This window comes from Pseudopipra pipra, chromosome 3 (assembly GCF_036250125.1).
Source record: "Pseudopipra pipra isolate bDixPip1 chromosome 3, bDixPip1.hap1, whole genome shotgun sequence".
NCBI lineage: Eukaryota > Metazoa > Chordata > Aves > Passeriformes > Pipridae > Pseudopipra > Pseudopipra pipra.
In genome coordinates, this window is record NC_087551.1 from 71,560,144 (window position 1) to 71,574,392 (window position 14,249).

Sequence of the window (14,249 nt, forward strand, 5' to 3'; positions counted from 1 at the left end):
TTAAGTAACACAGCAGAGAAGACAAAACTCTTCCTGCTCAAATTCTTGATGGTGCACTGCAAAATGATATGATAATTACATCACATTGAGCACATGTTCACAAAGTCAGCAGCTCAGTTTTGCTTAGCTTGCAGCATGCCATAGGCATTTAGGCATACTTTTTCATTCGCTGGTGGGATGGAATCTTTTACACATCAGTGAGGCTTTGGGACCTGGAGATAATCAGAAGGTATCTACATGGTATTTTCAGTTAGACCTTCTCCTTCTGCTGCTTCAGCCAAATCATATATGTATAGTCTCAATATTAATATTTCTGTTTGGGTGTCAGTGTCTTTTGTCCTCAGTTTGTTTCTGTGAAGAACAGTTCTACTGCATTTTTTTTCTGGGGGATGATCAAAAAATGAAAGTCCCCAGGCTTGAAAAGCATAAAAATGTTGTTGGTTCAGGTGCTTCCCTTTAGAAAGGTGACACCATAGCAATTCGGACTTCTCAATTTCCCTGTGTCCCATCATGTGAGACACCTTGGGTCAGGTTATTTGATCTGGAAGGGCAAAAATGCTTGCACAACTGATCACTTATGGGAGAATGCGATGAGGAGGCACAGGCTGGTATGTCTGCTCTCCTGGCAAAGGACCTGGGGCTCAGTGATGAGCGATGCTGCAGTGAGGCAACAAGAGGCTGTGGCACAGTGCTGCTGCCAGGGATATCAGCCGTGCTGGGAGAGGAGTGTAGAGCTGCAACTGTTGGGCAGGTCTGATCTCTGAACATGGAGCTGAGTGGGCCTGGGAGATTCAGAGTCAGATTCAGGGAAAATACTTCCTTACAGTGCACGTGTAGTTGCTAAGTGATGAGCTCTTTGCTTGTCAATAGAGTAATTAATTCCCAATAACCATGATTCTGGTTCAGGAACAGCCTCCATGGAGGCTGCTGGGAACTGGTTACATCCCCACTACTTGTGCCAGTAGGTTTCCTCACATGAGCACTCCCTGGTAACTGTGGTAAAGGGTGTGGACAAGGCAGGCTGATCAGAGCAGCTCTTTGAAAAACATTAAAATTTTAGGAAAGAAACTACCTTGCCCGTGAGCTGGCCATGAAGGAAGCAGGGAATAGCTGTTGCTTAAAATGCAGCTCCAAAATGCAGCCACCTATTCTGGTTTCACCTTTCATGCTCCTTGGAACATGCCTACAGAGCACAGCTTATTCTGCTATGGCCTGTCAGGTAGATAAAGTGGTACGATCTCATTAAAGTGGTTACAATATAAAGCAAGTAAGGTTTGCAAAGAAAAGTAGTAGCCCTTGTTAGAGCAACCAGTGTACCGGAAAAAAACCAGAACATTTCGGGTACTTGGGCCTTTTCCCAGATTGTCTGCCCCTTGCACAACTGCAGATACAGACATGGTTACTACGTGGTTACTACAACTGTATAGGTGCTCTACAAGACACAGCAGTTCCCATGCGGAAAAAGAAATACACACAAACTTATGTAAAACAGGTAACAAGTCCTGCAGTGGATTGTTGTATTAAAAAAAAAAAAAAAAACAAACAAGAAAAAACCCACAAAAAAACCCAAAAACCAAATCAAACAAACTCAAACAAAAAACCCCAAACGTAAACCACATTAACTAAAACAATTGAATGCTTCTCAACTCGGTTTGGCTTTAAAATAAAGTTCATCCTGCCACATATTACCAACATGCGACTTTGCAAACAAGTCTTGGTTCTCCATGTCTACTCCTACGCAGCAGAAAAAAGTGTAAGATTTTCCATTGCAATGTAAAGCTGATAATTTCTTTTGCTGACAGATCAGTTTACACAAGGCATGTACACCTGGATGTTTGGTGACAAGTGGGATCTGAAGGTTGCAACAATGCTCCCAGTTGCCATGAGATGAGGTCTCCAGGGCAGACTGGAAAGTCCAAACAGCCACTCTGAAAATTGCTAAGTTTTGTGCGGTTGTGAATAATATGTTCATACATTTGTTTTCCCTGTATATTCAGTGTTTTATGCAGTATCTGGGTTTCATGCTATATAAAATGTCTGTATTGCCAGTTCACCAATATGCCACAGGAATTGTGAAGGATGAATCTGAAAGGTTTTGACCACTGGCTAGAAAGCAACTGGCATTCAGAAATGAATATATTTTAGTAACACAATCATTGGTGAAACAGCTAAAAAAGCTCATTATCCAAATAATTGTGTACAGTGACCAGGGAACCCATTGAAATGCATGAGGCAATTTACGCTTTCCAAACATGATTGATTTAGTCTGCCTGCCAAATTTGGGTATTAACGCTGTAGTGATTTGCAGTTGTTTCATGTTTTCATAGCCATGGATTTGGAGATATAGATCCAAAACCAAAACCAAGCCCCTAAAATTTTTGAGGACTGGGGGAACACTGAGCTCCATGGAGCACTAATGGAAAAATATAAAATCCTGGATGTCATTCAGCCATGCTGGTTAACACAGCCTGTACCTTTGTTCTTGGTGGCTATTTTCCACACTTTTAAAAAATTTATTTCTTTTTCTTTTCTTCCAATAGACTGACGATGAAATATTTTAGAGCTACAATAGCCTTGCAGTGGTATTGGTCTTGAATTAAATCGAGTTTCTCTAGGCAGTTGAAATAATGAGGAGGCCATTAACTGTGAGGTTTGTATTGGGCTAAGCAAACCGAGTAAGAAGTGGTTACAGAGAATGCAATAAACATCTCCTGAGTAAGAAAACGGTTCAGACGTGGGAGGAAAAAAAGTTCTGGCTTTTAAAGTGGCTGTATAGACAATAGTTCCTTTAGGACACTCAACTGAAAAGTTGCTTATTTGATCTCCCAAGAAGATGTAAGATCTCTCAGCACAAAATGTTGAGCCATTAGGAGATTTGGATTAGGAAGGAACCACTTCTGTTCTAAGAGTCAGGGAATACTGCAGCTATTCTACAAAGCTGTACAAAGGGGCTAGTAGCGGAACATTGTGCTACAGCATTGGCAAGATGACAAGATCCAAAAGTGGCAGATTTTAAATAAATAGGTGGAAATGCAATTACTTAGAATAAATTTATTTCACTATTTTTCTCACTTTCATTATTGCTGTTAAGTACTAATTACACTACGATTTATATTGCAATCTGTAAGAATAATTGGTCCTGTTTTAAAGCATATCCTATAAAAGGACCATTTTACAAGACATTAACAGGAGAGTGCTAAAGCCATTCTCATTTGGTGTCCAATACCTCTCTAGTAAGACACAGCATGGATTTCAAGAATGGGCTTCTGTAGTTTTGATTACTTATGCAGAATAACCATCCTGATGAAATTTGGGATCGTACTAGAAATCAAAGACAGGACTGCATCATTAATGCCTGAATTTATGTGGAATAAAAAAACCTTCAACCTTTAGCTGCCCTCTGATATTTTTAATGTAACATTCCCTAAAAAGAATGACAGTTAAGAGCAAGGATATGGATACACACAAAAAATTATTTTCGCTTTAAAAGTTCATTCCTGTCTACCCTCCTCTGAGCTGCAAGAACTACTCTAGGAGCAAGATTTTTTTTGTTTTGTTTTGTTTTTAAGGGGGGGGAGGTAGGCAAAGCAGCACACAGTCAAGTATTAACCAGAGTAATGACAGAACTCACTTGTCCATGCTGAAGAAAGGTAGCAGGCATAAATTTGTTTAATGTCTCCTGCCTTTGGCTGCAGGGTAGAAGGGAGGTTGGGGAGGTTCCCCTTCTTGGAGGTTTCCTGGTGAGCAGACAGCCTCTGAGCCTGCTGGGGGAAAATCTGCCTGCTTCTGCCTCTGTGAGAAAGGGACTGTCAGGAAAAAAATGAGCATCTATTTAACCCCAAGCTATGCTGTGGTGAATAAAACCAACTCACATGCCCAAGGCCATGGTAAGGAGAAAGCTGCTTAAGCCAATGAAAGGGTCTTAGATAATAAATAGAGGAACCGGAATTGCTCATTTATGAGCATAAATTCAAAAGAGATGGCATTGCTGGAACTTGATGGGAATTTTTCTGGTGACTGAAATCTTTAAATCACTGGTTATAATCTCTTAAGAAAGGTTTAGTGGACAGAAGGCGATGAGAAATGGTACATTATGACCAAAAAAAAAAAAAAGCATGATTAATTAATTTACTAGTGACAAATGGCAAAGAAATTATCTCATGGACTGGTTTCTGACTGTGAAAAGTACAAAGTGGAGTAGGAGTTTCTCTCTGTGAGAGAAATAAACCCCTACTTTTTATGGGGAATGGGTGACTGGCTCTCTCAGTTACTATCTATAATGTATAGGAGAAAAAAGAAAGTTACAGTTTTTGTGGGAGATGTTAATCCAAATGCCATATGCTGGCAGTTTCATGCTGCCAGCACTGAAGCATCTTCAGAATCACTAAATAACATCCTTAATTTTTTTTCTTAAAAATGATTGCTCCAGGTATTAGGGAAAGTCCAGACTAGACTTTTGCATCAGCAGAGGGGAGGTACCACAGTACTGAAAATTAGTGTTAGGCAAACAAAATGCAAATTAGTAGCTTTAGCTGATACAATTTCACAAAGTGGAAAGCAATCCAGTTGGGGGAAAAAGTGTAAATTTTAATTGTAAAATGTCTAAGACTATTTTACAGGTTACCTAATAAGCCATAACTGGGAAAGAATATGGATTCATTGCTTTCAAGAAAAACAACAACATCCTGGCTGAGAGGGAACTGTTAAAACAATAATCCTTCTCTCTGTGAATATAAAATGAGTGGAAGAATGGGGAGGCTGAGAGTGACAAATATAAGACATAAAATTCTAACTGGAAAAGTGGATACAGCTCTTTCCATAGGGTAAGATACTAAATACATGGAGTGGGATAAGATATTAAACACTTGAGCCCTAAGCTTTCTTAAGAATAAAAATCCACCTTCGCTTCTCAGCCCAGCTATGCTCCTGGTCACCCACCAGTGCCATTGGCTCACTAACAGCAGAGAAGAGATTTAAGGATATCTATAGATACAAAGCAGAGAGATGTCATAGCCATGTCATATGACCCTTTATCTTCCCCACTGGTAATAAATCCAAAGATTGCTGAATTGTACCTAAACATTTGAAAATGCATAGATTTGCTCCAGGAAACAGAGTGCGGCCGAGAGATTGTAGTGGTGAGTGTTGTTGTGGCCACTGGGGAAGCCCCTAGGAAGAAAGAAAGGAAGCTAACCTGTTAGACCCATTAGGATTTCAGTGGGCACTGCCAACTATAAGTCTGTTGGATCTTAGTCATAGGAAAAATAGCAGAAACCATGATGGGAGTACTGGACTGATAACAATTTGAAAACAACTAACGAGTGTCAACAAATTGATAGAAAAGTGCTTCCAATCAAACTAACTTGAGAGCTTTGTAATGTTGTTATAAGAGGTGGCTGATAAATATTATAATGTTACCATTGTATATTTAAATTTGTAGACTGATTTTTTTTTTTTTACTTGGATGGTATTTGACATTTGTGTAGAAAGTGGGAGTGATACGAAAACAGCATAGAACACTAAAATAAATGCAGCCTCTTTCAGCAAAATACTAAGAAATATTATTTATTACAAAGTGATGCAAGTGCAGTGTCTGAGTACTGGCCTTGTCCTTGTAATGTTTCATCAGGCTCCTGGAAGGCAACCTCAACTTTGAGGGCTGACCAAGCTTTCTGAAGTAGTGCCATGGGTAAAGAGCTAAGTCATTTCTGAAAAAGATCAGTTTGAAAATTATATCTTCAGTTTCTCTACACACCTGGTCTTCCATGTAAAGCAGGGAAAATCAGTCCATCCTACCTATCAGAAAAGATTAACTTAGTGAAAATAGAAAAATATGTCAGATGTTATGAAAGTGGCATGTGAGTAGGGACCTGTCAATGTTAGCCTTATAGAAACAGTTAGATATCTGCAAAGGCTATTCATGAATAATTAAGCTCATTCTCAGATGTCATCTTCAGAGAGTTCATAATTTTTCAGGACTGTTTCTTGTCAATGTTCTTTAGCGGTAATTACAGAAAAAGGTTAGTGATTGCAGCAGGTCCTAGAAAAAAGACTTTAAAATGAAATAGATCAATAGAATAAGTGGTATTTAGTCTTCTTCTCCCCTACCCATACATTGTACTGATACTTAGAGCAATGACAGCAATTTCTGGTTGTAAGAAAAGAAGCTTGAGATGAGTTAAATTCTCATATCTTTAGTAAGATTGAAATATGCCCTAAAAGGGTTTCAAAATGTTGTTAATTCAATAGCACGCTCAGTCTGGTAGTACTAGACTGCATGGAAATGCGATGTTTGTTTAGTGAGTTTGGTCATAAAAGCCACTGCCAGTGGTTTAGGAAATGACCATGCTTTCAGTGTAAAGAATGCATTACTGTATTTGCTGATGTCTCTTCTTGACAACAGCATGACCATTCCGTTTACACCAAGCAGAATCAGTTTTGAAGGATTTCCTGCATCATCTCTGATCAATCAATGATTTCTATGTTTGTCAGTCAGATGCATTAGGAAATCTTGATTCTGAATGAAATAAATTTAGAGGTGATGAAGAGCAGGATTCAGAAATGCTCTACACAACAAGTGCAAAGGTTGCGCAGAGAAGAGCAGTAGTTTCCTAAAGTTCTTCTATGCCATAATTTGTCTTAGGGTCTCACTTTCAATGCAGAAAGAGAAAAATTATCTTCTTTATTTTCAGTTAGGGTGCTAGTTCAGTGCAGGTTCAGCTGAAGCCTGATTTTTACCAGGTTCAAAGCATGTTAGATCTAGTCCCAATCCTTCATTGCTCCAATCCAGTCTTGCTGAGGTAGTGGAACTGGAGCAACACACCTTCCTTTCATCAGGCTGTTTGTAAATGTAACTGTGCTTGAAGACCAAACGTATTAGAATATTTTGCTGACTTGCTTGCAAAAATTATTTCCTCCTTTGGTATTCCATTTGCCTCCCCTCATTTCTTAAGGCATGTTACAAACTCCCCACTACCACCCTTCCCTCCTGTGGTATGTACTAGAAAAGGGGAATTTGATTTTCAAGCAAAACATGCAGAGTGGGAGAAATACACTTGGCACCTGCAATGTCTCAGTATATAATCTGGGTACAAAACAAAGAGTATTTTTGTTTAATAGTGTGTTTCACTGAGTTCCTCCCCCAAGAGAGATACTAGGAGGTGTAATCTCCCCTCTCTTTGGCTGAAGATAGTACAGCTTCTTTGCTTGCTCTGTGAGGAAGTCCCTTCTGACAGAATGTGCTGTGGTCCTGCTGGGCCGCCCTTAGGTGAGATGGTCTCATGGCAAAGAGGTGCAGCAGTGTTGGTTACAACACAGGGTGAATGTTTTTTCTTGGCTTAGAGGGTGATTCTGTCAGATGGGTGCTTTACGACTCAAATCAAACAGGAATGAGCAGAGATGCATTTGTTCCCATCTGAGAATGTTTAAGCACGTTCTCTGTGGCAGACTTTGGGATATGTTATCGCTTTAACTGCATAGTCAGTGTTTCACATAACCCTTGTGGCTTTTATATGTTCCTCGCACTCACCATGTACATGCTACTAAGAGTGCTCTGAGAACCTTGTGATCAGTTTAAGATTCAAGACTGGCATGAGAAATGAAGAAACACAAATTTCTCCTTGAGCCCTTGGAAGCCAACACTTCTGGGGAGGCACCAGGTCTGCCCTCAAATCTCCCAAAGACAGTCTTTGCCCTATTGTAATGGACAGTCCTCTCAGGGACAGTTATTCCTCCTAAATATATTCTCTGACTTGTTCTGTAACCAAGCAAGTGGAGTCCAGCGCTTTCCCACCTCCACTTGTCTGCAAGCAGGCAATCTGGTGTCCCTGGGAGCAGGCAGATTGACTCAGAGATGATGCTTCTCCCTGAAGGAATTTTTGAGGTATTTTGTGCTCTCCCTGAGGCAGGCTGTATTGGCAAAGTCCATATTGTCAGTGTGGTTGTAAAGCACAGGGAACAGACACAAATATAACCCTAAATGGAAGACCTGGAAGGAAATGTAGCTTACAGCTCAGTTCAGCGATGTGGACGTCCCTCTGCCTGTTGCATCCCTGACTGGGGCTTCGATAGAGAATTTTGGTTTTTATCTGTTTAAATACTGTGAAGTTAGATGTTTTCTTCTCTAAAAGAAATTGTTTTACATAAAATACCTTTATTTTACATGCTGTGAGAAAAAAGCACAGCACAAACTTTGAAACACAATTGTACTTTTGCCCCCCTGTTTTTCAAGTTAATAATTGTCAAAGTGCTATGACTAGAATATCCTTTTAAAGTAGTATCTTCCCAGTGTAAGTGATGCCATTTTCCTTCACGGCTTGTCCTGTCCACTCCTCTGGGTTAAGTCTTAATTTTCATCACTGAACAAAATTCTACACTTTGTGTATGAACAAGAAGGTAACATAATGGCACCTCCGTCTAACCCCAGTTGCAGTGACCATCTGGAGACCTCCCTGTTCAACTTTGGATGAACTTCAGCTGAAGTATGAGAGCCAGTTGGGCTCCATACAAGCTGTTCCAAGCCTCATTGTTGTTACTAGCAGTTTGTCTTAGTGACAAGGCTGCATTTTGCCTATTGAAGGTTTGGTTTTAGTGATTCAGCGTGTTTCCATTGTTCACAATTGAGAGTGGATCATTCAGGCTCTTGCGTTTCCAGTGCTGTGGATACAATAGCTCATTATCCTAGGGTGGCTTTTTTGTTGGGGTTTTTATGGGGGTTTTGGATAGATGCACAATAGATGCAAGCTCTTTTCAGGGGCAAGTTCTTTTCTTGATATCCTTGCACAGTGTTTATTGCAATGGGCCTCTGTTTGTTTTCAGCTTTCCAAGCAAGCCAATCGTGGATTAGAGCGAGGGCCAAACCTCCAAGTTTTTGTTAAGGCTGGCTGCAGCTCCTCAACCTGTATTTGCTGTTGTCAATAGACGGGTGCATCATCACGATTCATCAAGGCACAGGTGAGGCTTACAGAAGCCATACAGGAGAAACTGGATTTTATTTTGCTCTAATTCCATTAGCAGCAATGGCTTGGAAAATGATTGCAATGAGGGTAAAGCTATGGTGATAAGGAAAGTTATTTGAAGGACACATTCTTTGTTTCTGATGACACGAAACTGAGAGTTACCGTCAAAACAGTGGAGAGTTGGACTCTACAGGAAAAACTGGAAAACTCCGATAATTTGAATAGCAGTGACGAGAAGGAGTGCAGGGTCATGAACCTAGAGGCTTAATAATGAGCTCCAGCTCGTACGGGAAATGCTTATCCATTGAAAGCAAAAGAGGCAGAGCAAGCCCTGAGTGCATTGGTTAATCATAAATTGGCTCTGAGCTATTGGTATGGTGTAATGTGGCTCAGTAAAACACAAGTGTGATTCCAGAGCGTTCTGCAGAAGAATTTTTCAGGAGTGACAGGGAAATATTAATGGTGTTGCACTTGTAAAACTGCACCTGGAATTCCATTTACAATACTTGTCACCTATGTTGGAAGACGTGGATTCAGCTGGAGCAGGTGCGGTGAACGGCTACAGAGATTAGCACAGGGCACTCTAATACACAGGAGTAAACTGTTTGAGCAGAATAAAGGCTAAGGAACAATGCAACTGTACTCTATCAATACGAGAGTGAATTAAACACAAGGAGTGAGAAGGCATATTTAAACAAAAGAACAACAATGCCTTGAGCAAATAGGTGTGGGGGGGGCTTGGCCATAGTTTAAGTTTCTAAACAAAAGATTCTGGAATATTAATAGGAGGAAGAAATCAAAAATACTCCTTAGACAGATTTTCATAAGTTTATGGACATGACTATGAAATAGTTATCTATGAAGAGAAATCAAGCCCACAAGGTCCCTTTTGCAGTGTGTTGCTAAGCTTCCTGAAGTATTTCATTAATAACATGTTTTGGTTTTGGTCTTTGTTAAGCATGTATTTTGTGTATCTGTGCCAGGTACTGTATGTGCCTGAGTAGCACTCACTTTGGCACTAAAAGCTTGCAAATGCAAGTCTTAAATGCTCTGGTCTTGGACTAAATCAAGCAGACTCTCTGTTCTCAGAGCTACCCACCTTCAAAGAATGCAACTTAGGAACGTGAAGTCAGGGCCACTCCTTCATCAGAATACTTCCAATGATCCTTGTGGATCCCGTCCACCTCAGAATATTCTGTGATTCTCTGTGCTTCCTCAAACCCATGTCCTTTATCTCTTCAATCTTCCTCTTGCAAGTCTCTGGCTTCTCAAGTGAGTTACCAGCTTCTATGACACTTAATACTTCCCCTCTTTTGTGTGTTTTTTTATCTCCTAGTGTTTCAAGCTTGCCTAGACAACCTTTCTGTGCTTCTCCGTGTCACTTCCCAAGCTGAAACGTCCCCTCCTGGGTGGCACAGTGAAGTGCCTAGGGCTTTTATTCCATACGCTGCAGTGCAGGCATTTGTCTCCCCTTTTGGATTGATGTTAGCAGATAGCAGCTGCCCCGCTTCACAGTACAGGCAAGTGCCCAGTTGATGCCAGCCAGTACTGATCACCTACTACCTCTGCCCCCTCCCCCTTATCACAGCCTCTTACACACTCCTGCCTTCCAGACAGTCTGTCCTCTGCCCTGTAACTCCAAGCCCCTTTCCTCTCCCACCGTAATGCGCCATCCCCTGAAAAGAGGCCTCTAACCCGGGAGTCTCTGCTGCTGCCCCAGGAGTCTGAGCTGACACACGACAGCAACATGTGCACCATATGTCACAATCAGTGCAGCAAGGCAGGACACACAAATCCATACACCACGGGCTGTGACACAAAGAACAGTCTCTTTAGCTGAAAAAGATTCAGTTCCCAGCTCTTTGAAGTCCATTTCATCACATATTGTGCCACAGCATTGGCTTGTGACTCTCTACAGCACTTAGACCCTTATTGTGTGGGTATCAGACCATAGCATGGGCTATAAAATGCTACTCAGGGCCTGGCAAAGCCCCCTGGATGGGTTCCTGCTGCTTTCCCTGAGTGCCCTGCTCCCCTGATCTAAAGACACCTTTCATTGCTGTTCAACAGTGAGTACATGAAGATGCCTGTGCTGGGTGGGAAAAAAATCCTTTCTTCTGCTTACGAAAGAAGGTTAGCATGGAATTGCTTAATTGCGTCTGGACATTAGTAAATCGAAGGTGTGGTGAGCTAATTAAGAAGCTTGGGAGTATTTTTCATTTGCTGCCTCTTTCCAACATTCCTGTAACCGAATATCTCCTTTTTTATTTTAGAGACAGACTGAAAAATAACAAAATTAGATAAACCTCTTTTGCTTCTCTGACTTTTTTGCTGATTTCCTTGCCCTCTCTGGTGGCATTATGGGCATCAATTTAACATGAAGTATGACTGCCATGTAACCCCAGCAGAGATTTTTAGATATGCTGTGCACACCCCTTCCTTCCTTTTCAGTTGCCCATCTGTATGCGAGTCCAGTGGTACTGCTCTCAGTATTCTGGGGGGCAGAGCTGAGGGGAAGGCCCGTGGGACACCCCAACTAGGCTACAAAGCCCATTCCCTATTGCAGCTTTACAGATAGATTAGTTCCTAGGTGAATCATAAAAGTAATGGAGAAGTGACCAGCACTATGTAAGGAGAAGCTACAATGAAGTTGCAGTTACTACAAGTGCCTAATGCCTAAAAACTGAGAAATGGGGGAATAGAGAAGTAGCAGCAGTCAGGTTAAATTCTGCTTTGAATTTCTCCTTATTTTGAGTGCCCTTAAGGAGGTTGAGGGAAAAACATGTATGTGGAAACCACATCAACTGCAATATCAAATTGCAATTGCATTTAAAATCATCTTAAGCAAAACCTCTTGATAATTTTCTTCTCAAAAATTACTTTTCCACTGTACAATGTTCTTACAGTTTCTCATTACCTGAAGAAAAAACAATTTGCCCTTAAGAGCAGATTGCTTGTTTGCTAAAGCTCTAGCTTTTGTTTCCTTCCAGGAAACACTGGAATTATCTGGGCTCACTGTGTGCTAAGGTTACACCTTACCCCCTGCTGTGGCTCGTGCTGCTTGTGTCATGAAACTTCCAACTCTATTATTTCAGTGAATCGTTTTTCAAGGCAGCTGTATAAAATGTGCGTATAGGCAGGTGGGTTTTTTGTTTGGTTTTTTTTTTGTTTGTTTGTTTTTTTTTTGGTGTTTTTTTTTTTTTTTTGTTTGTTTTTTTGTTTTTTGTTTCTTGTTTTTTGTTTTTTTGGTTTTTTTTTATACCCAGACCTTCCTGCTCCTTGGAATTCCTATAACAAGGAGTTTTAAGAGTCTAATTATCTGGCATAGAAACTTTTCTGTTCATAACTCCAGAGACGTAACCGTGAACTGGGAGCAGCTGCACAAAGCTCTGCTCTAATATACCCCTCACAACCACTTACACTTACAGGTAAGCTGGGGTGTTAAGCTCCTTCAGGAACTGCTGAGGGGCTGAGAGTGAACTACTTTGAACAGTTTTTCTAATATGCAAACAGCAGAAGTCTCTTAGCTATTCTCTTGCACAACATAAGGAACTCTTGCTTACATCCTGAAGCTGCTTGACTATGCTGGTTCCTAAGTTCTTACCTCGGGTTTGGTGAAGTTCCAGCCTTAGAAAAATAAGGGAAGAAAGAGCATTAAGCATATGGTCCCCAAAAATGCAAACCAGCTAGGAGTGGGAGCAGGGTAGAACTGTTGTTGGGGCTGCTTTGAAATCTGATAGCCCAGAAATTTAAGTATTTACCCGGGAGTTTGGTTTTCGAGCCTCTACTATCTTTAATTCAAAGATGGGTCTCAACTACTAACAGAAAGACCATGCAGAATGGATGTCTGTTTGTCTGCTTTGTACCTTCTCCACTGTGTATTTCACTGCAGTTATTGTACGTTCAGAAATCTGCCAGGAGAAAAAACTCTGAAGGACCTGTCTCAGAGCAATCAATTGCTTTTATCATCTGAATGCCTGTTTAGAGGATTCTGGAGAATGAAATCAGAGCCCTGCTTTAAGAAAAAGTAGTTCAGATATAGGAACAGTTCCCCTTCACCTACCCCTCCTCTAGCTGCTTGGGAAACATGGAGTGGGATCTTTGCCTTGATCCAGTTTTTCCATCAGATTTCTCTTTGTATCAGAGAAGTTTTAAGAGAAAGACTGCCAAGCATAAGCACAATTCTCTGCTTGTTCTCTTTTGTCGGTAACACTCCAAGCTGCTCCATGTCCATCCAGGAATGCTCTCCACAGCCACAATTTTATCTCAAACTCTGAGAAAAAGACACTGACTTACTTTCAGAAACAGCAAGTGGTAGGTCTTGGTTTGGGACGTGACTACAGATCAAAGAGCAGCTACTGCAAGTATATATCCATGTATATCAACTTGGATAATGGATAACCTCACCAAGAGCTCTGGTCAGCAAGCTGCTATAAGACAAGATGCATGATTACAGCATATCTAAATTACTGAACAAGACAGCAGTGAAAAAAGTCTGTTGAGATCTTCAATTCATCATCACCCACTGGCAGAAAAGCAATTTCCCTGAAGACTGTTCTGTGGAAAAATTCAGACAGAATCAGGCTGAAAACAGGCTGTATCTTGATCTTCAGTGTTGAAGAATTTAATTTCACTTTTAGAATTTTTGTCATGTAGGATTTTTAATTGTGTGATATAACTCACCTTGGGGTATGGAAAATTCACCAATTGTGCAATTTTTAGAAATAAGGTTGTTATTGTTTTATATGGGTGGCAATATAGGCTATGACAAGACATAATTCAGGAAGATTCCATATGTTTCCATATGGGACCATATCTCAGTCATTTTCCCCACCCTACACTATTTACACCTGTGCATGCTGTAGACTACAACTGAAAATGAATCTGATGCAAAAAACAAATCCACAAGCTTCGTCCTTCATATTTTTCTAACTTTCAAGAAATGGAAACTGCAACATTCAAAACAGGTTATTAGCTGTTTAGTAAGTCTTCCAGTCTACAACTTGATCGTTTGGAAATTCAGTTCAAATTACTATTGTGTTGAATGACTGCCCATGAAGGAATAGGTAGTAGTATTCTTATGGAGAGTTACACTGAGATGATCTCTTTCTTAGTAAGTATTAATTTCAAGTGCTGATTATAAAGAACAGTGATGAAGAAAGAGGAAAACAACTACTCAAGACCACTAGGCATCTTTTCCCAGAAGAAATCTGGAATTCATCATTTTTACATGGATGTAACCAGAGTAATCTGCATGATTTGTAAACCTGGAGGTTATTTTCACCTCCTGCA

The 14,249-nt window shown here is 40.6% G+C and overlaps 2 long non-coding RNA genes across 2 annotated transcripts; one reads left to right on the forward strand and one right to left on the reverse strand.

Annotated features, from left to right (window-relative positions):
* Window positions 1-5,549: 5,549 nt before the first annotated feature.
* LOC135411797 (uncharacterized) lies at window positions 5,550-10,709 on the reverse strand. The gene is made up of 2 exons (XR_010429320.1): window positions 10,057-10,709; window positions 5,550-5,708 (listed from the first exon to the last, which is right to left on the reverse strand). It is a non-coding gene; the product is annotated as an uncharacterized LOC135411797 (long non-coding RNA).
* LOC135411798 (uncharacterized) lies at window positions 10,665-11,266 on the forward strand. Its single transcript, XR_010429321.1, has 2 exons — window positions 10,665-10,893; window positions 11,028-11,266. It is a non-coding gene; the product is annotated as an uncharacterized LOC135411798 (long non-coding RNA).
* Window positions 11,267-14,249: the final 2,983 nt, after the last annotated feature.